Source organism: Seriola aureovittata, chromosome 7, assembly GCF_021018895.1.
Source record: "Seriola aureovittata isolate HTS-2021-v1 ecotype China chromosome 7, ASM2101889v1, whole genome shotgun sequence".
Lineage (NCBI taxonomy): Eukaryota > Metazoa > Chordata > Actinopteri > Carangiformes > Carangidae > Seriola > Seriola aureovittata.
In genome coordinates, this window is record NC_079370.1 from 18,072,960 (window position 1) to 18,097,104 (window position 24,145).

Here is a 24,145-nt window from a genome sequence, read left to right on the forward strand (position 1 = left end):
TGATGAATGAAACTTTCCACTCATGACCTCCATTCCCTCATGGTGAGGACTAAACAAGGCTTAGCTGTATTCATGCCAGCGGCCCATCCTCTCTCACCTGTGCAAATTACCGTGTGTAAACAAACTGGATCACACGAGCTTCATGTGGTTAGCCTCTTCCCTAGCTGGGACAGGGTCTACTCAAGAGAAATAAGCCATTTCCTGTTCACTGAGGGAAAGATATGCCCCACTGTAACTTACTGTAATACTTTCCAGGTGGTGTGGCGGATTTTTATCTCATTGGAGAAAGTACAGTACTCAACAGGAAACACGCTCATTAATTTAGAGTTAAATGCTTGCTTTAATTTCTTTAAAACATGCAAACTGTACACAGTTTTCATAATAGAATTTTACATATATTCTATAAAAACAAAACATCTAGTTATGCTAATTCTATTAGCTGCAATAATTTCAAATACTTCCAGATGGTTCCAGATGTAGCAGGGGATGTGGTGCTTATATGTAAAACATTTATGAATGTAATTTAACTGTGTTAATATAATATGGCTCATGTGGTAATTATATGTCACACTCAGCATAAAGTAATATTCAACTTAACTCAAGCTTTTTTATTTCCTTTGCACCTGTTCTGTTGTTTATATAAAATACTTTTCATACACATGCATAAAAAAAGGAACTATTGGTAAAAGCATTGTTTGAGTTGAAAGCATGCAGCACTTAAGCTGAGGAATGTTTTATTTTAGCACTTTTGTTGCATCTCTCAGATAAAATACTTGATATATCTGCACTGATCCAGCCACTTCTTCAGATCAGCAAGATCTTGAAATCTGGAAGCGGTCTGATTTCGGTGGCAAACACAGCAGAGAAGCTGCTTTACTTGAAGTTACCAAAGATCCTCTTTCAACAGCATAGATGTAAGTGAATACTTGTTTATCAGACTGATCATCTTGGAGATCATGCAAGAAAAGACACTACTCTTAATTGGTTTATATCATATCTCTGAAAAACATATAGTTCCCTGTCACTTTGTCACATAATTTGATGTCTTTTTAATGAACGATATTGCAAACTCGGGCAAAATCCTGAATGCTGCTGATGGGATCTAATCTCCTTGACAGCTTATTTTGCAGGCTGACTCCTCCTGATCTTCTTCAGTGATATGCATGATGCTCAGCATAAATGTTCCATCACACAAGTTACAAATACACTGATAGGGAGGTTTAAAAATATATGCATCTTGTTTTTTTTTTGATAATAAGTATTGCATTGATTATATACAATCAAATATTTAACACACACTTAAATATTTAAAAAGTATCAAGATTTAAAGTGTATGACTTAGTGAGATCATAAATACACAATGTACTTGAGCTTCAATATATTATGTGATATGTGTCGGTGCTTCGGATGGATCATTTATAAATCCTATAAACATTTTAACTGGTTTTGTAGAAGTGGTCTCACAAGGTCATCTCAAACACTGCTCTAATTTCCAAGCCTGACCTTGTATGTGCAAGTGTGCATGTGTGTGGGTAGTTTGTGTGTGTGTGTGTGTGTGTGATAATGAAGCATTCCTGCCAGAGTAGAGGCATGTCCTGGCTAAGCCACAGGCCAAAGCACACAGGCAGTTAAGTTTCCATGACCTCAACTTCATGCTGTTTAAACATGCACACACATACAGACACACACACACTTGTGTACATACATGTTCTCTCGCCCTTCCTGCTGTCTTTCATCTCTTCCTCTCACCGCTGCTTCTTCTCACTGAATTGCAACATTTTGTCAATTACCATTTAGCTCATTGCTAACCCACAGAGGAGCAGCGTACTGTGTTCTGTAATAGCAAAGGAGTTCTGTCATCTTCAGAACAATTACGTCAATTAGCTCACATTTAAATGGTTTCCAGAGAGGAGCACCTTGGCTAATAACGGTCCAATGAAGGGACAAGCAACCAATTAATCTCACTCTTAATTGCTCAGCAGGTACAGTCAGTCAGTCATAATCTCCCTCCTTTCCACTCGCCGCCTTCGTTCTTGCTTTCAGCACGCAATCCACACTTAGTGGTCTGATTCACCACGTGTCAATCAAATACAACCTCCCCCCCAGAGAGACGGAGGTGCATACCAGTGTGTTGACATCATGTCCATGCCGCGAGTCAGCACATTTGGTTTCTAACATAACACTGAAAAAAAAAACTGTGTTGACTAGAAAATTGCTTTATGGAGATGTAATGATAAAAGACAGACGGAGAGAGAGAGATAAATAAACGAATGGGACAGAAACTTTGCAGAAACTTCTTAAGTTCTAATGGGATTCATTTACACCAAGTGCCAACAACAGTGATCCATAATTAAAAACTGACACTCATTGCCTTTTCGTTTAAAAGCTGAATGCATGCTTGCAGCTTAGATCAATTAACACAGAGACAAACATTAGCTCACTGTTGCAGTCTGTATGCTGTAGAGTGATAATAGATTGCTGGATCACTGTGCGATGCAGCCAAGAGCCTGTCTGTGAACTAACAAGTTTCACAAGATCAAATGTTATGATACGTGTCATGTGAGATTTACAATGTGCTCCTTGCAACAAATGCCGTAGAGTGAAGCTGAACAGTCAGCATTATGTAGCATTTTGCTACAAAAAAAAGGAAAAAAAAAAAAAAAAAAAAATCAATCCAGTGCTAATCCAAAAACCATTACATTTGTGACCTGCAACAGCAGTGATGAGGTCTATAATTCATTCCCTTACTTTAAAGTCCAGCATTCTCCATAGTTGACATATGCAGCCTTTTTTTAAACTATGCGTTTCATGAGCTTTAAAGTCTCTTTTGTTGTAGCTGATGTAGCCCACAATAGTTAAAAATCCAATTTACAGTATGGAGACAGTTTTCAGGGATAGAGAGAAGCTTATGAAGAAATAACTGGCAAAGAAATATGCGAGTCTGGGTTGTATCATAAAGTAGGAGAAGCTGCTCAGCACTCAGAGAAAGTGGGGTATTATAGATAGAATGCAGACGCACTGTCAAAAGGCTTTCCCTGCATGTAGTCAATAGACTGTCGTTCTCAATGAGGCTTACAGTAGACATCCAAACTTAAAGTGCAACCAGCAGAATGTGTTGTTTAAGTCTAAATTTTGTCTTTGATTCTTACAAGAGCCAAATTTGTCACTGGACACATTTAAAATTGTGTCTGAGTGTGATTGTGTATTGGTTCCTGTTTCAGTGTTATTAATACTAGTGCTTCTTATTGGCAAGAATTACTCACTGGAAGTCTTGTTTTCTTTAATAGTACCACCAGAGATAACATATGTAAACTTGTGCAGCTGCACCTTAAATTCTCACTTCCTGAATTTCCCAACCTGCCATAACTCCATCGCTGAATGATGTCTCAGACACAAGCATGCCAACTGCCACACCATCAAAACTATATGTATCAACACTGAAAACTTTACATTAATCATTCCTACCCTTCTTGAAATCAGCCAGTGGGACAAGTCTGTTGTCTGTGTGTGTCATTTCCTGTAAGAATATGGAGAGGACTCACAGTGTACTGAATGTTACCATATACAGTCATTGTTTTATTCTACGTTATGTCTTCTACAGCTTAGACTGGGAACCCCCCAAGCATTGCTCATCACATACATCTGTTAGCTTTCTATTTACAGTTGTTCCACTAATTCAGATAAATAACTTTACTTGTAAAACAATGGGTTTTTAATGGGACTCACACATCCCTACATTTAATTGTAAACAGTTGTATCCTTTAAATTTTCTCAAGACACTGGCATTCATTCATATCCTCACAAAATCCAACATATCAACAATGAAAAAAAACAAACAAACGATTTAATTTTCTTTAGATAGCAAAATTTACCTTGATAGAAGTTTTAGGTAGGATTATGCTACATCAAGTAGAGAATGGTACAAAACATGAGAGGGAGAAAAGAAAGATGCAATGTGACACATATTCTCAGTCATGAGTTGAAATCCACAGCTTCATGATTTCACTATGTGCCTTATGTGGCAGCATAACACAACACACGATGTGAAATATTGTTTGAAAATATTGTTTTCCTTCAGTTGCTGTTTAATTGTTCCTCACCCGATCTGCTCATTCCCCTTTTTCATTCTGGTTCCCACCACTAATTAGGAATGGGATTTAACTGCAGATGACTTTAGTGCGGGATCAGAACACACCCAGCCATTATAAAAAACCCAGGGACCCATAATGTGGTGTGGGCTTGGCCACTAAAACCCATGGGGTGGAGAGACGGGAGGGGAGGGGGGAGCTGGTGACTGTTTCTCTCGGTTGCTCTTTGAATTGTTGGTTGTGGCCTTTTCTCGCCTTTGGCCTGTCATGAGAGGTTTCTCTCTCCCCGTTTTGAAATTGTTTGCTGTTTGTTTTCTCTGCTCTCCAGCTCCCCAGCTCTGTGTTGCTCTCTTGTCCCCTAGTCTTACCTCTTTCTTTACCTTCCATGCTCTCTCACACTCTTTCTCTCTCTCTCTCCCTCCCACACTCTCTCGCCACAGTAAGACCTAATATGAACTTTTGACAGGAGCTGGGATCTTTGTTTTATTGCCAGTGTTACTGAGAATGCCCTCATAAATCTAATGCTGTAATGCCTTTGAAACGTCTTCTAGGTCTTGCAATCAAACACACACACACACACACACACACACACACACACACAAGCAATTTCTTTCTCACTTTGTCTCACTATCCTTCACGTACACCCGAACACATGCACAATCGCACATACAGATGTGATGTGTGAGAATGAGGGCTTTGAGGTTGTTTGCCCTCGCATCAGACACAGCAGCTCCAGTGTTTGTTTGCAATTTCCACTGGCTCCGGTCCACTCCACCAAACCCATGGGAATTTGTGGATCAGCATCTTCTCAAAAAGCTCCTGGGCGTCAGAGTGTATAACTGAACACAGAGAGAGAGTGAGTGCAATGAGTGCAGCGGGGTCGTTATTTTTATGTGGTATTTCTTATGTATTCTGTATGCCATAGTTTATAGTGGAGGGTGACGGGGGGAAAATAGGAGAGCAGGACAAGTGGTGACATAATTTACGAGGCAGTCTGAAAAATCTTTTCAGAATGTATTAAATTCTGTTCTATGGGATGGTGTTTTGTGAATCTTTATGTATCGTCTTTCTTATTATACATTTATGCATATTTATTTTTCTGTTTGCAATCTTTTTTTTTATACCAACTTGAGCAGAAGTAAATAATATATTACATCAGTACAGTGAGATTAATCCTGCAGAAAGTTTGACACTTCACATGAAGTGGGGCTCTTCATTTTATTGCCATGCATTTAATCAACCTAAACACACACAAAAAATATATATAAACCCAAACACTCAAACATAGTGAGCTGCACTCATATGTAATTGTTGTTACATATGAGCAAACATGCTCATATTGGTTTTACTCTCTGTATGAGTTCAGCTCTGGTGTTAATATTCCGAATCCTGCCTGCGGGGATATTTGTAATCAGCATATGAAGCTACAGCATACACTGAATACCTTATTAATGTTATCTTTTTTTGACCCCCTTTAGTTTTTTAAAAAAGTGCGATGTACAAGGGTTTATAGTAGACATCACCACTTATTTACACAGCAGAGAGCAGCTCACTTTTGCTCTCACTGTGGTGTGGGCAGAGTGTGAAACATTTTGGTGAAGAAACAGCAATATGGTGACACCACAGCATTTAAAAAAAAAAAAAAAAAAAAAAAAAAAAAGTGATAACAGGTGGAGTTTTTAAGGTCAGTGTCTCATGCACCTCCTGCCCACCGCACTGCACAAGCACCTACAGTAGAAAACGCTATATGATATATGTCCTTGGCCTAAAACGGAAAATTACGGGTGCTTGGGGATTTTAAAGAAATAAATTAACAAACATATAAAAGGCTGTAAAGGTAAAGTGAGAGGAACCTTTAAGGAGACCTATAAAGTCCTTTCATTGTGTTTAAAGCTCATCGACAACCTGTTCAAAGAGGATGTAAAATCACGCCTGTGGCAAAGGTTTAGTTGTCATTCAAAACCTGAGAGCAGAAATCTGAAGCTGCACATATGTAGCTGGAGAGTAACAACGCGTATGTAAACACGGTTGATCTCTCTTCCAGGTGTGGCCCGAACGAGAGTCAGAAGGGGGAAATCACCTGGTCTAGACAGGACTGTCGGGGCAAGTGTTACATTCTCTCTTTGTTGTCTATTACAGTATACAATACCTGTCTGTCTTTCTGTTTCCATCTCTCTCTACGTCTCTGCAGGCCAGATTTTTTTCTCTCTCTCTCTCTTGTTGTCTGTGTCTCCATCTCTCTCTGTGTCTGTGCTCCTACAGCTGATTACATGAATAATTTACTGCATGTAAATCCTCAGCAGCTGCTCGCTGTTTGCTGTTTTGCCCTCCTTGTTCCTCTCTCTTTTCTCTTTCAGGTTAACATGGGATGATTTTTCTCAACCTTGTCACCCACCCACCCCCCCACGCACCCCCTCCACCCTCCTCTCTCTCTCTCTTCCTGTTTCTGTGCCTGGGGTTAAGCTTGCTCTCTCTCTTTTTTGTCTCTACTCTTTCTCTCTAATTACACAGCTCTCAGTTGCAGCCCCGTGTCTTCCCATGGATTTGTCTTTCTTTATGTAAGGACTGGCTGAATTACATTTTTTTTTTTTTCTGTAATGTGGGAATTTGAACTCAGAAGTCCAAAGTTGTTTGTTTGTGTGTATTTGTGTGGGGATGTATCTCTTTCTCTGTGTATGTGTAGAAGGCTGCTATGCACACTTTCAGACCTTTACAGTGAAGTCACTTATGTAGCAGCTGTGCCTTATATGTACAACTGGGATGATGATTTTACTGTCACTCCAAGCTTCAAATGATTTTAAAAGGATCTCAAACTGTGCTGTCAAATTAGTTTTTTTTTCTCTCTCCCTTCAATCAAGTCCCGAGGTTGGACTATATTTTTTCATGTACACGTGAAGTAATTCCATGTTCAAAAGAAAGAAAAAAAAAATTGTGGTTTCACACAAAATAGCATGAGGCTAATTCAAGAGAAAAAAAAAGGGAGACAACGAAAAGAAAGCATTACCTTTGGCTCTGTTAAATAATTTCTTTTTCCCCCATTCAGTTTTCATTGTTCAAAGCCAGGGCCGATCTCTCCAATATTACTGCTAATCTAACGTCAAGGGATTGCAGTCATGTTAAAGCACTTTTTAATTGTGATAAGGAATATGCTTTCATGCTTAAACCTTTCTCCTCTGTTCATCTGGACAGAACCCATAAATATTGAGGCCTTTTTTTCATTGGCAATTAAAATTAGAATTGGTCACATTTTTCACTGTCAGCCATTTCCTTTGCACACAAAGACATGTGTGGGCCACATACACACACACACACACACACACATACATACATATACACACACACACACACACACACATGCAGACACACATACACCCATGTTTTTGCCAAAGTTAGTAACACAACAGCTTTGTGTGACGTCCTTTGGACATTAAAACCTCTGCAAAACTAAAAGCGCTCAAAGGCTTTTCCAGCTTTGTTAGTCTGGCAGGGCTGATGATTCACCACGGGCTTCCCTGTTGTTCCTATGACACATGAGATGCAGGCAGCGCCGTATTGTCCAGAGATAACACAATAAGATGATTCTTGAGTGAATCACTTGTACTCCAGTGCTTTTGACACCGAACATTCTTGAGACTTTGATATGCGCACAATATTTTGAGGCAGTGAAGCAGAAACGTGTGATTCTGTTGTGACTAAATCAATCTGGATGACAGAACATCGTACGGAACAAGAGTGGCATGAAAATGTACTATTGGTTGCAGTTGCTGGGTAAATTGCCCATCTCTTTTGCCTCAAAATGATCCTCTTATGTTGTCCTAGACTCTAAGCTTTGAGAATCAGTGCAACGTTTTCTCCATAAATGAAAGAAACAGGGAAAAAGAAGAAAAGAAGACTGATAAAAAGAAGCATTTGCGTACACTGCCAAATCTACAGTCACATGAGAAGATTGATATCAGTTTCATCTCTGCGAGTCCAGATAGATCCAGCATGTATTTAGTCTTCTATATCTCAAAGACAAGCAAGAACAAAGTGTTGGCCTAGCTCTTTCAAAAGTGATAAAATACACTTTCCAGCAATTCCAAAGCTGATTCATTTTCACTTCACAAAATGTGTCCAGGCGACATTGAGTTGAGTGTGATTAGTTCCTGAGTCTGGAGAATGAACCGATATCACCAATGCAGCTCTGAGCAAAATGTGTGCAACTTCGCTCATCAACTCATCTTCAGACTAACAGTCAGTTATGATGTGACAGCCATGTTTGACAAGACTATTAGGACCATCATTTAACTGCAAATTAAGTCTCCTGTGTTGTCACTCATACGTTAATTATCCTGTCATGAGTGACATGTGCATAAGGCTAAGCGATTGGTCAGTGGATTCCCCCTTTTAATGGCTCATCAATTCAACAGCAAAAAAAAAAAAAAAACTCTTCCAGTGACATACAGTGATAGTGACACTGCACTCAGACTGACAGCGCTACACTTCATTGCAGTAGCTCTCACACTTTGCACTGCAGTCAGTCAGGACTTTAGGGAAAGACTGCAAATTGTTCAAACTGAATTTCTCACTGACAACACTTGGGGATGGGATTTGATTCTAAGTTTGGAGAACACACTATTAGCGACGAGTGAAGGAATAGAAGAAGCTCGACTTCGGTTCGTTCCCCCTCACCTCGACTCACTACAGCGTGCCTTTTAGCGCTGTGGCCAGTCTGGGTATTGAGTTTTGGCTGACATGGCTGGGTTGGCTCACTGCTTGTTTAGCAGTCTGAGCCAAGCATACAGTATGCATGTGTGGTTGCGCGCGTGTGTGTGTGTGTGTGTGTGTGTGTGTGCGTGCGTGTGCGTGTGTTTATGTGCATGCTTGCCTGTGCTTGTCTATCTCCAGGATTTGTGCGCATGTGGGTGAACGCATGACTGTATGTGCCCCTATGTGTTGGCATGACCTGATTGTGTGCCGACAGTATATATCCTCACGCGCAGTACACGATGGCTGTGAACCTTGGTGGGGTGTTTTTTTTTTTTTTGTGTGTGTGGTTGTTGTGCACTGTGGCCTCATTACCCAGGTGTTTACCCCAACCACAGGAAGCGCTTGTCAGTGACGACTGTCTGCCGGCAAACATCGCCCGAGGGAAAGAAAGACAGGGATGGAGGAAGAGAGAGAGAGAGAGAGAGGGAGGGAGGGAGACAGAGGAAGGGGGAATCATAGAAACACATCTATCTATCTATCTATCTATCTATCTATTTATCGGCACATCCATGTGTCTCTGTGTGTGCTTCTTTTTCCAAACTCTGTGTGTGTGTGTGTGTGTGTGTGTGTGTGTGTGTGTGTGTCTGTGTGGCTGTGCCAGTCAAACCCTCATTGGCAGGTCACTGGGTTCCTCCACTCCTTCACCAGTGGAGGGAGGGAGCAGAGGAGGGGAGAGGAGACGAGAGGAGAGGAGACATACAAGCTGTTGACAGGGATTTATGAGCTGATAGTGTCAGACTGCAAGCACAACAACAGCCTCCCTGTCTCTGCCTGTCTGCTCATAGGGAGAGAGAGAGAGACAGAGACTGACAGAAAGAATGGAGGGGGGAGGGGGGGGGGGGAGTGAGGCAGCAAAATGAGTTGAAAAAGAAATAGCACAACAAGGGAGTGGAAAATGGAAGGTAGAGGAAGACAGTGACTGAGGGGAAGAGGCAGGAAAGGGATGTAATTTAATTTGTTTAGGTTTTTTTTTCTCTCTCTCCTTTCTCCTGTTACAATGCCTCTTTTTTTTCCCTTCACACCCCCTTCTTCTTCTCTTCTCTCCCTCGACATCATCTTTGTATGAGTTGACTTGGTTGTTGTGTTGATTGGTGGCTGCTTTTGTTTTTGCTTGTTTGGACTCATGTGAGTAAGAAACCATGTGTTCGTGTTGTCGGTATAAATCAAAGGCTTTTGTTGGTCTTGCGTGACCATAGACACGATGACAGGGTTTTGTACAGAGGTGACCATTCACACACATATTCTGGACACTAAAATTTCCTCCACCGTGTTGTTGTGTCGGATTAACAAGGCTGAGAAGGCTGAGGATTATACATGATAAGACAATGAACTGACAATGAACTGAGGAGAGTTGTTCATTTGAACCACTCTATAAGAATAAACAGACTACTGATAAAAATTTTAGCACATTGGACAATTGTTCTTTGTGTGTGTGTGTGTGTGTGTTGTGTGTGTGTGTGTGTGTGTGTGTGTGTCTGTGTGGCTGTGCCAGTCAAACCCTCATTGGCAGGTCACTGGGTTCCTCCACTCCTTCACCAGTGGAGGGAGGGAGCAGAGGAGGGGAGAGGAGACGAGAGGAGAGGAGACATACAAGCTGTTGACAGGGATTTATGAGCTGATAGTGTCAGACTGCAAGCACAACAACAGCCTCCCTGTCTCTGCCTGTCTGCTCATAGGGAGAGAGAGAGAGACAGAGACTGACAGAAAGAATGGAGGGGGGAGGGGGGGGGGGGAGTGAGGCAGCAAAATGAGTTGAAAAAGAAATAGCACAACAAGGGAGTGGAAAATGGAAGGTAGAGGAAGACAGTGACTGAGGGGAAGAGGCAGGAAAGGGATGTAATTTAATTTGTTTAGGTTTTTTTTTCTCTCTCTCCTTTCTCCTGTTACAATGCCTCTTTTTTTTCCCTTCACACCCCCTTCTTCTTCTCTTCTCTCCCTCGACATCATCTTTGTATGAGTTGACTTGGTTGTTGTGTTGATTGGTGGCTGCTTTTGTTTTTGCTTGTTTGGACTCATGTGAGTAAGAAACCATGTGTTCGTGTTGTCGGTATAAATCAAAGGCTTTTGTTGGTCTTGCGTGACCATAGACACGATGACAGGGTTTTGTACAGAGGTGACCATTCACACACATATTCTGGACACTAAAATTTCCTCCACCGTGTTGTTGTGTCGGATTAACAAGGCTGAGAAGGCTGAGGATTATACATGATAAGACAATGAACTGACAATGAACTGAGGAGAGTTGTTCATTTGAACCACTCTATAAGAATAAACAGACTACTGATAAAAATTTTAGCACATTGGACAATTGTTCTTTGTGTGTGTGTGTGTGTGTGTGTGTGTGTGTGTGTGTGTGTGTTCAGATTTGTCATGGTGAGTCACAACTGTAGTGTTCACTGTTAGATGACACACACAGATATAGTTAGACGTTCTGACGTATGAGAGATGCAGTCTGGTGGGTAATTTTGTCTAACTGCTGTTCTAAGCACAATCCATAATATCCGTCTCCATTTAACTTCGATGACTTCTACATTACATCCTCTTTTACGAGCCCACTTAGTCACACGTTTGTTATGTTGTAGTTGTAGCTATATAGTTTTTATAAGCTTGTTTTATTTTTATATATAATTGAACTGTTTCCTCAATTGACTAAGAGTTTTCAGATACAAGTTAATTTTGCCATTATAAGTTCAGTTCTTGCGAATAGAACCACTTTTCTTCCCTGGCATTAAGTATTTTTGTAACTATATATATATATATACACTGTATATATAATTATTTGTATTTAGGTTCACTTACAATTTACTTGGCCACTGTTCTCAGATTCAAAAATGTACTTATAGCCTCTGTGAAGAGACAATGACTTTCATGTTTGGATTTTGGTGCCTAAAATAACATACCCTGTTTAATGTTACAATTGCAATAATAATAGTGATCATGATGTACAGTCTGCCAGACTGACATGTTGGGAGACAGACAGCCTGACAGTGCAAAGCACAGATACCCCCGGGGATAATATAGACTGCGAGTGATTTATATGTCAGTTCCCTAGTGTTAAAGAGTGATGATTTATGAGGCTCTTTTTTTCATTTCGCATAAGCAGTCAGATTCAGACGCAGGCTTTAGTTTACACTCTCCAAAACGCTGAGTAACAATCCCATGTTGGGTTTCCCAGAATAGTGATGTCATTATGTCATGCAGGATTCCTGTCTATAGATAATGGTCAGACACTTTTGTTCAGCGCAATGCAAGGGAATGTGCACTAATTGTTATTTGTACAGTGAAGGCAACATGTGGGACCCTAAACTGCAGATCCGTTACAGGACAAGTTGCCCCCTGCTGAAAGTTTTTAGGTCTAATGAAACCATCATTGTTTTGTAGTGCAATATATCAAAGATATGCTGACAAGACTTCTTCAGTTTCCCATTTTCTAATGCTGACTGAAAGTGAAACACTAGGCAATGAAATTTAGCAATGTGTGTTATGCAGTTACTAACTTCTATCACTCACTGTGTACAGTGAAATAGGCAAATGTGACCCATGCCCAACACCGGGCCAAAGCTAGCTCCCTTCCTTCTAACTCAAACCGAGCAAAACCCAAAAAAGTAGAGGCAGTTGTATATGGGAACATGTGGGCCATATCTGGCTCGCATTTGGGCTTCCTGTTATGAAAACAACCCTGACTGCACTTCAGCTGTCTGCTTGGTGAGCATGTGACGGTCACACAGGAGCTGATCGTGTTCCTATGACGCATACAGTATATTATCACAGGTGCACCCACACACTCCATCAGCAGTGACATGCTCAACATATTTCAGTGAAAGATTACAGTTGATTTTGTTTTTCCTTGTGAAGTTTGTACAACTTTTATTCTTTGGGGTTTTTTCAAAAAACCTGAATGTGTTTATGTATTCACATTTGTACATGTGTGCTCTCTTTCTGTGTGTATTTGTGTTTGTGTGTGTGTGTGTGTGTGTGTGTGTGTGTGTGTGTGTATGACGCAGGTCTGGGAGGTAACCTGCATGAAAATGGAGAAGGAAAATGAAGAGCTCGGTGGAAAAATGACAAAAGGGAAGGGAGAACATTTATGTTTAACTGTTAAATTATGTCTTTTTGTCACATATACTGGAACATTTAATGACTGTCATCTCCACTCTCAACTCCTTCAACTGCAACTCAAGTATTTAACTTTCTGTCTGTGGAAACATCTGCTGGCTTTGGAGTCTAATTGATGAGTTTAGATTGTGCAGTCACCAAGGGTTCTCAGGTGTGACTTTTCACAGGATATCACTGACTGTAAAGAAGTTAAAGAAAATCATCATGCACAGATGTTATTTTGTATGTGTTATATGGTGAAAATCATGACAACTGTCGTTGAAAGTTTTGTTTATGTTTTTCCAAAGGAATGATGTGAGTTTGTATGAAGCTCTGTATTAATGAAATCTACATTAATTGTATATTCAGGATCACAATCATTTTTCTGTTTATTTACTTTTAATCCACGATGATGTACAGTGCTCCTCTTTACAGGTGTTTTCCTAATGGTTTTCCTGTATGTACACTTGAGAAAGCACGCGCTGAGAACAATGCATGCATCTGAGGAATCGTACTGTTACAAAGCTTTGACAACCCGAGTACAATAACATATTCATGTATGTGCACAGTATCTGTTAAGAAATAATGATCACAATTTGGTCACAGGGGAACAAAGACAACATTAAGGACATGTCCTCATACAATATGTAAAGCTCTGTGGAAAATATGCCCAGACTGTAGTGCCCTCATGTAAAAATATATGTACAGCGTTTCACTTTCATCACAGTAACATAGATTATTAATGACTATTGTAAAGAATCGTGGTAATGTAATGTTGAATAAAGAATTTTATTCAAAGCATCTTATCATAGATTCAATGGTGTTTTAAATGATAAAATAATGACTTCTTAAGCCTCGTTTTACAATACGTTTATGGTTTTTTACCTTGAATGGTGGAAACCACCTTTCAGCAGTAATAATAGGTGAAGTTTTCTTATCATCTTGTTAATCATCCACAATTATCTTTTCCTTATTTATTCCTATTAAAAAATTACAAATTTTCATGTCAAAAGTCACAATTTGCAACATCTTACTGGCCATATTAGTTCTTACACCAGTTATATAGCACCCAAAGGCCAAACAAGTAAGAAAGAACAAGACTAAAACTCATACAGCTTTTGAACTACATGTAATGCTAACATCAGCATGCTTACCTACTCATAATGACATGTTAACAATGTTCACCATCTTCGTTTAGCGTGTTAGCATGCCTACAGTAGCTAATTAGCACTGAACGCAAATTACAGCTCAGGCTGATCGGAATGCCATTAGTTTGGTCTTAAACCAAAGTACCGGACAAATCAAACCTCTGACCTGATGGTGGCATTAGATGAAAAGTCAGGGGATCACCAAAGTCACTAGGTGGGAACAGGGAGCCATGAGATATTTCAGTCTGGAGCAATGTGGTAGATTAACCCACTGACAATGCCATCCCTTGAGCCACACTGCTTCCATGGCTAATTAAAAGCTTTAAATGTTTGGACCAGTCATGTGTAATTTCTCATGGAAGAAAACCCGGAAAAAAAATGTTTTTTTTATGTAAGAAAACACATTTTCAGCCAGTGAACATCTAAATTACCAGAGCTGGGTTAGCCCTATCACACCCATGCAGGGAGAGGCCTCTCTATCTGCCTCCTTCCATCTTTGGCTGTGGTTACTAACCCTAGCTAAAGTGCCCAGATATGGGCCCCCTATGTTTTCCATGGACAGTTTATCACACTTCCTTTCCCTCTGCTCTGGGCCCCCAGTCAGTCTACCAGACAGGAAAATCAAAGACACCGGGACATACCATTATAGCGAAAATGGAAGGCTATATTACACTGTAGAGCATGCTGATGATATATAACCTAAAAGTCTCACAAGTAAATACAAAACAGGAAGGAGGTCTGAGCTGAGGCTTCCTCTAACAACCCTCACGAGTGAACATAAACGTTTGCATTACACATTGGATTGATTGAAGTGAGTGAAAATGATCCTATACATATTGAATGGTGTGGAACTGAATGGTAGGTAAATTGATTTTACTTGAATGTCCGTGAATGTTATTTCATAGGAAATGAATGGAGTTGAACTTTATCAAATAAAGTGTTTAATAAATCCTTCGTGATTCCGTTGATTCCACTGGCATTGTATGCTATGGATCTAAATGCCATGTAAGATGATTTCATTTCTTGGCCAGTTTGTTATACTTTGTGTCAATGGTTGGCGGCGTCACAGTCATTCCATCAGAAACTGAGAAACAGGGTACAGAGCAAAAATACACCAACCACCTCTGCCTTCAGCTCTGTCCAACATCTGGCCTTATTTCTGCAAGCTCCTACCTTCATCCATCTAAATCATGAATTGTGTTTGAAATATTTAAGACAAAAATAGGACCATCAGTTTTTGTGACTGAATAAAGAGCAAGATATGCCAGCATGGCAGCTGTAATATGAACATGGACTTTGATATAAAGAATGTCAACTTGTACTGCTGTTCCTGACTTATTAATGACTTTTCGTAAAATAAGTACCTTAAGTAGGGCAAACTATAAGTTATAGAAATATTCCTATATTCCTATAACTTTCTATTCTGTAGTAAAAGCCCCATTTCTTATTTATCTTCTATGTAAGGACATATTAAATCTGAGACCCAGTTCTAATAGGTGTTTTTTTCTGAAGTGGTTATGAAAAACATAATCACCACTGGAGCGCACCTTTCATTTTTGGTAGAACATCATGCTGCTGCTCTTCACCTTCCATTTCCCCCCGCTGCTTTTTCCCTTTTTCCCCGACAGGCTCTGTGCTGTGGCCTGGGGCCTCTCAAGCCATTAGACAGAAAGCAAGGCTTCTGGTTCCTATTTTTCTACCTTCTGGAGGAGGTCGTTTGATTAATGACGCCAGTTTCATGGCCCTACAAGTATTTTACCTCAAATTTGAAAGCTTCATGAGATGTGTAAAACGCTTGTTTGCGAGGTTAAATAAAAACCTGTTTTTAAAAAAAAAAAACATTTTACCTTCATTTCTTTTGCTCAGCTAGGGCTCAGACACATACATAGAAGTGGGAAGCAGTGATGAGCAAAGACAGATTTTAAGGAACAATTAAGGAGGAATTATTGTCATCATGGCTGTACAGACACCCGTTACCCCTCTCGTTTAGTAATTGGACTTTTGAAACAATTACACGGTGAAATGTCACTGCACACGCGTTATATTCCACTCCTATGACAGCAATGGCTCCTATTTTGTTTTCCCTGCTATGTACCTCAGCCAGGATGTGTATGAGCCTGCCAGCCGTTAACCCCACAGAGGAAGTGTGCAGGAAATGAGATCAGCCTTAAAGAGAGGTAACGCCTGAGCCTGAGCCACTGACACCAGACCAATAACTGTCACTCACTGCACCTGATAGTGAGATACTAAAAATGTAGCAGATAACAGGAAGGTCAGAACAGAGCAGGAACAGAACAGACAAATGCAGTACAGCACTAGAGCACTAAAGAGAGGCGCACGGGATGGGAACGCAGGGTGGGATGGAATACGAAAACAAGGTAAAGAAAAAGAACAGAGTATCTTAAAATAGAATAGACAACACAGAAATCTAACACGGCACAGGAGAACAGTGAAATGACAAGACAGAGGAAAATTCACAGCCACAACTCTCACCATCACTCTGTCTCAAAGACAGTTTCTGTTGGAACAACTGTCAAAGAGTTAAAAATATCTGAAAAGGGGTGGAGGTTGAATTCTGGCACCATATATGTAACTGTAACAGTTTGAGGTACACATTTTCCTTTGTGCTGCCGTAGAATAGAATACAATAGAATAGAATAGAAACAAACAATCTAGACCAAAGCATTGCAGACAAGACCAGACTAGAACAAAACAGCCCAGTGCTGTGCAGAAGAAAGAGCACTCAGTACAGCATAGGATGTGAGACATGATTAAAGACAATACAAAAACAGCACCACCCAAACTAACTATCAGACAAATTCTGTTTGAGAAAAAAAAAAAAAAATTTCAATAGCTAAAAATATCCGCAGGGTTGGGCCTAATTTAGTGGCTGTGTATGTGAATCTGTCACTATGCCCTGCACACATTCTCTTTACCATGATGAAAGACAAAGTCGGTAACCACTGAAGAAACCAGGCCTGACAGCAGCGGGTGCGAGTGGGGATGCATGTTATGTATGTTGTGCATACAGTACTATATAGGCTATGTGTCTCAGCATACACACAAGCAGCTGATTTTTTTTCTTTTCTGTAAGATTGAAAAAGACAGGAGGCAGGGAGAATGATGAAACATTTACAGTGCCAGCTATCACCTACACCCAAGAACAAGTAACTTTTTGATAAAATTCACACATACAAACACAACACTTGTTTTTGAGGCACAACACACAACTGCAGTAGGCAGGAAATTTACTTGTTATGTTGGGTTTATTTGCTGTGACTGTTTTGTGTTGGTGTAAACTCTTGCGTGAATTTTACTAGATATGTTTTTAGACGTCAGAGCGGATTCAGATAAACCTACGCCGCATGCTGCCGTCCTCCCGTAGGCAAATACATCATGGATAATGCAGTTGTCAATCACATTTTCACTTATTGTGCTGTCTTGGCTCAGCTACTGGGTCACTTGAACTGCTCACTCGTGATCTGTCTGCTTGACATGTTAAGAGACACATTTGCTTATGCTATCGCAGCAAATGTAGAAATGTCTCTGCGTCTGCGGAGCTGACTTTTTGTCAATAGACAACATCCCCTGAACTATGGGCTTAACATGAAATGTTGACTTATCATGCCCGAAAAATATAATTAATGTATGATGGTGTTAAAGTCTTTGTATCACATTATGTGATTCAGTGAATGACTGATGAAATGAGTAAATATATGAACAAATAAATGAATAAGTAATGAAAGGATTAATCATTTAATTAGTTCAACAAACCAAGCGAGTGTCAGAGACCGACAATGCTCGAAAGCCTCATCACCATATCTGCATAATCAGACTTGGGCACAGTGTTTTCTGCCAGTTTTGACCATATTTTTTAAATACATTTTATATTATATCATATTATATTTTTTCAGGTGGTGCATCAAAGTTACTTTATTTTTTACTTACTAAAAACTACTGAAGAAATCATTACTAAATTAATAAGATTTTTTTTTTTTTTCCTCGAAGAATCTATAAAAATCGATCATATGTGTGTCGGTGGCTCTGAATCTTGCTAAATAATGTTAAGATACATATACATTCATTTTGCACAGCTATGTTTCACATTAAATGTGAGACCTAAATGCCATTTACTCTGCACACTCTGCCGTTTCATTTGTTCTCGGAAACAAGGGCAAACTAATTTAGCAAAAACACAGTTGGCTGGCTGATGCAACACAGTGAAATTTGAGGAGCATTCATGCACAATAAACCACTTCTGTCAGACCACCTATTGAGCTGTGTGTGTGCCTGTGAGTGTTTGCGCATGTGTACAAATCAATGTCAGTATTTTTGTGTACTGTACACGTGTGGGTGTCTGTGTGTGTACCTGCAACTGATGTACATGCGAAATAGATGTTTTCTCTGTTGTTCACTCCTACAGCGCAGCCCGAAGGCAATTTTCATCACTACCTCGGTGCTGTTGCAGGTATCTATTGTGGCTCATTGCTACCATAATGCTGAAATCTTTGGCTTGGAGAGTTAAGATCCTGTAAATCACTCCACTTAGCTGAAGCCGTGTAATTCAAAGTCAAGCCCAAATTCAGCCTGTGAGGTTTAGTGGCACTGCTGTGGCTCGGTTTTCAATGTTTCTAAGTGAAAAGCTCCACCGCTATTAGATGATTGCAGTGCTTTTTGGGGATTTTGGCCCATTGGTCACCCAGTGTGTGACAAGAAGATTGGCATCGAAATCACCTCTCTGTTTCCAAGAGATTGCTTTGTCCACTGTGCACAATAACGAGAACAGTGAATAAAATAGCAATTTTATCAGCACTGTTGAAATGCCCATCTGGGTGTTCTCTCTGTATTCATCTGCCTCGCCTCCTAATGGAACAGATCTGAAAACATGAGAGTCTGCTGTTGGTATAAAGCAGATAAAAGGACTAAAACACTGTTGCATATTTATCACCTGATCAATATTAGAGAACATTGCAGGTGAAAGCATTTCTCCAGATGCAATTATTACAAGATGCTTTGGGGGAAAAAAAAAAAGCATCTGCCAAATGAATGAAATTTATAAACTATATACCAAAGCACATCAGCCCTTTGACCCCGTGTCTGTCATCCTCTGAGCTTCCTCCAGCTCCAGATGCACCGTCCTGAACCGTGCACCCCTAAGAGTTAGCCTGCTCCTCCTGTGAGAATGGAAAGTCTGTTTGGAAGTTGTTGTTGTATTGTGTGTGAGTAAGTCGTCTAACTCCCTTGAGTTAATTTGGCATCTGCCTTCTATCAATAAGCAATAAGCAATACACATCTGATCATAGCAAGTCAGATTTTCTATGCTGAAATATTATTTCACAAACACATGCAATTGTTTGTTGTAGTAATATGATGATTTTTCACTTGGTTCGATACAGTTAGACCGCAGAAAAAAAAAAAAAAAGCACATAAAGCACATTAATACCTTGAGCTGTTGGTTGCAGCTTTTTGGCTGCAGCTGTACTGAATCAATAGTCCATAACCCACTTTGAGCTGTTCCTGGACATCTCTGAGCTGTTTCTGAGCCTCCAAACAGCCTGGCGATTGGCTTGGCTCAGTTGAATCTTCATCTCATTCATGTCTTTCTCTGTCTTCTTCTTGATCCTCACAGCATCGTTCCTGCTTCTCACCACAGAGTTCAGGATGTTCTGCATGGAGTGAGTCGCCCCTTTGGCTATTCCTCTTGATTTGTTCCATCTCCTCATCCCTCCCTGCCAACTTCCTGTCAGCCTCTCAGCCTTGACCTCCATGTTCAGCTCAAGCTGAACACCGAGAATCTTTGGACTCCTCATGCTCACGGGTATCCTTATCACAGAACTTTGAATATTGCAGCCTAATTCAATAAATCAATCTGATGAAATGCATAAGGGAGGTGATGCCATACATGCAGTTCAAATGTCAAAACACGGTGATGTGTATGATTTTTGTTGTAGATTGTGCGCCAGTCCTTATGTAGCTGTGTTATGAATATTCCACTGATGCTGTTTGACTGGTGCATTTGCATATGTGACGTCAACAACCAAACAAATTTCCTCTCTATTATTTGGAGAGTCCTTGTGAAATTAGACTGAAAGCATATAAGATAAATACCATAAAATCGATGTATTAGATAAGATAAACTACTGGAGAGTCACTGTAAAGCCACTAAAAACCTAATTCTGCCAAAGGACACTCTGAACACTCTGACACCTGGAGTTATGAGGTTAGTTGTATTTTCCACTGACATAATGTTTGTCTCTAACACATAAACTGAAATACCACACTATAAAATCAACATTTCAAGGATAGCTTTTTTTTTCTTCTAATTTTCTTTCTGTCATGGATGGATGCCATCCAAATAATAGAAGGTAAGCTATTTGATTTGTGGGTTACTAATGGTGAGTAAAATAACCCTTTTCAGTCCTTCTGTATTAAATACGCATCTCCTTATCACAGCGGACAGACTCAAATGCATGTAAATATGATTGGTTTTGTCCAAAAGCTGATACTTCCTGATACTGACCTGGAACTTTACTGGTTTGTGATATCAGTAGCTTGTATGCCTGGACTGTTGTTTTTCCATATATCGATCTGACCTGATGTTACACAGTAACCAAAACAGGGTATAAATCTAGGAACCAAAATTTGAAATTGAATCAGTTCGCTTAGAGGGCGATATAAGAATTGAATTCAAGTGTGTTGTATTCGCAGCTACATGCTTCGTGTACTCTATGCTGTGGGTTTTTTTCTTCTCCCCTCTTCAGGGTGTCTAATTGACCTACAGTCTCCTCATAGGAGTTCTTCATCTTAAAGAGCTCGGTACTCACAGATCTGGCCTCCGGCTGGCCCGCCTCCAGCTCAGCTTGGCCCTCTTCATACGTGTGCTTCCAATCTGCTAGAACGTGGTGTTATAAATATACCAGTGAAAAGTGAGTAATGACAGGATAGCTCTTGGAAAGGAGTGGAGATCAAGATGGAAGCCCAGATTGGAGCCCAAGACACTGTATGCACAGCGTATGTGTTCGTCTGCTGAACAAGCAGCTGCCTGTTGGTACAGCATTTTAGTAAGAGAGTCATTTCTGTTGTTAATATATCTGATATATTCTAATCAAAATATTATATTATTTCAGGATCTGTGTATGTATATATGAAGTACAGTTGCAATAATATTGATATACATTTCTGAAAGTACAATGGTGGATCCCCCCACTATGTTTAACAGCAGATTAAAACTATCTTTTTTTCAGCTTGAAATTTGATGACTTTTCCTAAAGTGAACCCAACATTAAAAAAAAGTGAAACATCGCTGTTGTTCATATTTCAATGAAAGTACAAAGATTGTCTGAGGGTCATATCTGACTCGCCAGGTCTAAAATCATTTACACACCAAAAAAACCACAAAGCCTCATGTGTCATATGAAGCATCTTCCCTCCATGACCCCACACATATGGCTTAAGTTCAAAGACAAAATAAAAACCATTTCAGACAAAAATAAACATTTCTTGAAAGCACTGCAGAAAGGTGCTGCAGATGATAGTACCCCCCCCCCCCATCTCTCCTTGCTGGAGCCATGAGTGCACGTTTCAGTGACCAACAGGTTATACATCTGATTTTTTTTTTTTTTTTTAGATGTCCTGGAGGAACAAGAGAACAGTGATTTATAGGAGGGGGAGGTGTCTGAGGAAGAATATAGGGAAGAATACAACCCAGAGCACGATGCATCATCCTCAGATGAAGAAGAAATCCCCTGAGCTGAAAAAGGGACATTTTTGTCATAGAACCGGAAAATAACATCCTTGTCACCATTAGACCAACAGGGCAGGATGGCAGCAAAAAAATGTCATAAGGATGACGCCAGAGCCCGCTAGACATGCACTTTCCAATGCCCAGGACATCGCCGCAACATTCAACATCAGCCGTCGAACAAATCATCCCGGGAGATGACAACTTTGGAGGGTCTCCATAAACATGGCAACAAATGGAAAAGGATGGAAGAGAATGAGCCGCGTGCCTAAACAGCTCAGCTAATCTTAGTGAGTGTGTACAGGTCCCTAGGCGAGGCTCTGGGATGCAGAGACCGAAAGGGGGCGATTTTTTGTGCCACAGGGAAGCCGACCAGCAGAGGCCTGGAGAAGAACCAAAGCATCCGGTTGGATGATCCAATCCATTAGCTATACTGCATATCCTTTGAGGGTCGCACGGGGGCCGGAGCCAATCCCAGCTGACATACAAACTCCACACAGAACCTTCTAGCTCTGAGGCGACTGTGCTGACCACTGCCCGGGCACTACCATGTAAACCATTTTGTTGCAGCCTGTGACAATTTCTTCAACTCTTATAATCTCAGCCAGCAGCTCGTGAAGAGGAGGATCACCATGGTTTGCTCAGTTAGAAAGACCAAGCCTGAGCCCCCCTCCCTTGCACCACTCACAGACGAGGAACAGATGCCTCCAGCCATCATCCTGGACTACAGCCACAACAAAGCAGGTATGGACAACCTGGACAAGGTGATTGGAACTTGCAGCTGCAGGAGGATGACTGCGCACTAGCTCCTAGTCATGTTCCATAACATCAGGTGTCTGCAAACAATGCCAACGTTTTATGGAACAAGATCAACCCGACCCGGATCCCTGACAAGCGGAGTAAGAAGAGGGTGCTCCCAGAGCAGCCCCCCAACCCGGCCCCACCCTCTGAAAGGATTGTAATACTATGTGCTGCATAGCTGAGATGACACACATTTGAAAAATACACACACACACACACACACACACACACACACACACACACACACACACACACACACACACACACACACACACACACACACACACACACACACACTCTTACACATCGTCCTATATGTTCTAATTAAAGCTGATTGATTAATGTTCTTCACTTGTTTTGGAACTATTATTTTATTCTTATTTACTGTTGTTATTTACAGACCTTGTGGGTGGGGCAATGGTTCGATGGGAGAAGACAAGTATTGTGTAGTTGAATTCCTCATTGTGCAGTAAGAGTGCATCACTATGTTTCCAAAAAAAAGTTCAATGTTATTGTTTCTCTTCAATATAATGCATTCAAAACTACTTGTGTCCACTGATTAAATGCAGTTTTTCTGCACTGTGAAGCGGGAAAACCCAGATATTCACAGTTTGTTTCTTCATGCAAAATAGATCTGGGGTTTAAAATTCAATTAAGCTGCTTTATTCTAGGGGTTTAGTGAAGGCGGGTCATTTTTGACCCTTAGGACAAGGAGGGTATATAGAATGGTAAAACTGCACAAGGGTTAATTAAAGTCTTCTCTTTGACTAATTAACTGCGTCTCAGTTTTTTTTTTCCTTTCTCTTTTAGTCCTTTCTTTTTTTTTTTTTAATAAATGTCTTTAATTCAAACATACTTAATTTCATCAATATCCTTAGATAGCGACAGCTATCTCATTAATGTTCCACTGATTTGTGTCAAGGTAAGGAGTCACACCACTGCCTTTCTCCACATCAATCATTAAATCTGATATGACATGATGTGTCATGTCTCCTTTAAGAATAGCCGTGTGGCTGAAGCAGGAAAGGTTAACACATTCCATATCATGTCATGAAGGATCACTGGAAGTTGTGACTGTGCTGGGTTTTCTTTAAGTGCTTTGGAATGATGTAATAATGAATTGACCCACACTTGGACTGAGCCTGCTTGCTTAACTTTATGTTGCCGTGATGCATTGCAGCATCAGTCAACATGTCACCAGCTCCAAATATTAATGGCAGTCTGAATTTCACAGGAAAAAAAGTGTACTGTTTACTGTTGGAGCTCATTCTTTGCTACATTCTCTGTGATTCTCTATTCGATGTGTTTGGACAGTGACACACTGTTTGATGTTTTAATTACCTTGCATATGAAATGACAGTAGTTATTTAATTGTTCACTCCATATGGCTGAATATAACCTTTAATTAAAGCTGCCAGGCTTTTACCTCATAATTACTGTGTCATTTCATATTCAGTAAAGTAATAACAGTAGGGAGTCAAAACATCAAACAATGTGTCACAGCCTAAATCCGTCTGGAGCTC

The 24,145-nt window shown here is 40.3% G+C and overlaps 1 long non-coding RNA gene across 2 annotated transcripts in view; it reads left to right on the forward strand.

Annotated features, from left to right (window-relative positions):
- LOC130172301 (uncharacterized) overlaps window positions 1-13,738 on the forward strand; it is a 98,225-nt gene extending 84,487 nt beyond the window's left edge. Inside the window, exon 5 of one of the 2 annotated variants that reach the window (XR_008828250.1) lies at window positions 12,842-13,738. This is a non-coding gene — a long non-coding RNA (uncharacterized LOC130172301). Of the gene's footprint in view, window positions 1-6,132; window positions 6,193-12,841 lie in introns of those variants that run through there. The other variant, XR_008828249.1, reaches the window with a different exon arrangement.
- The last annotated feature ends 10,407 nt before the right edge of the window (window positions 13,739-24,145 follow it).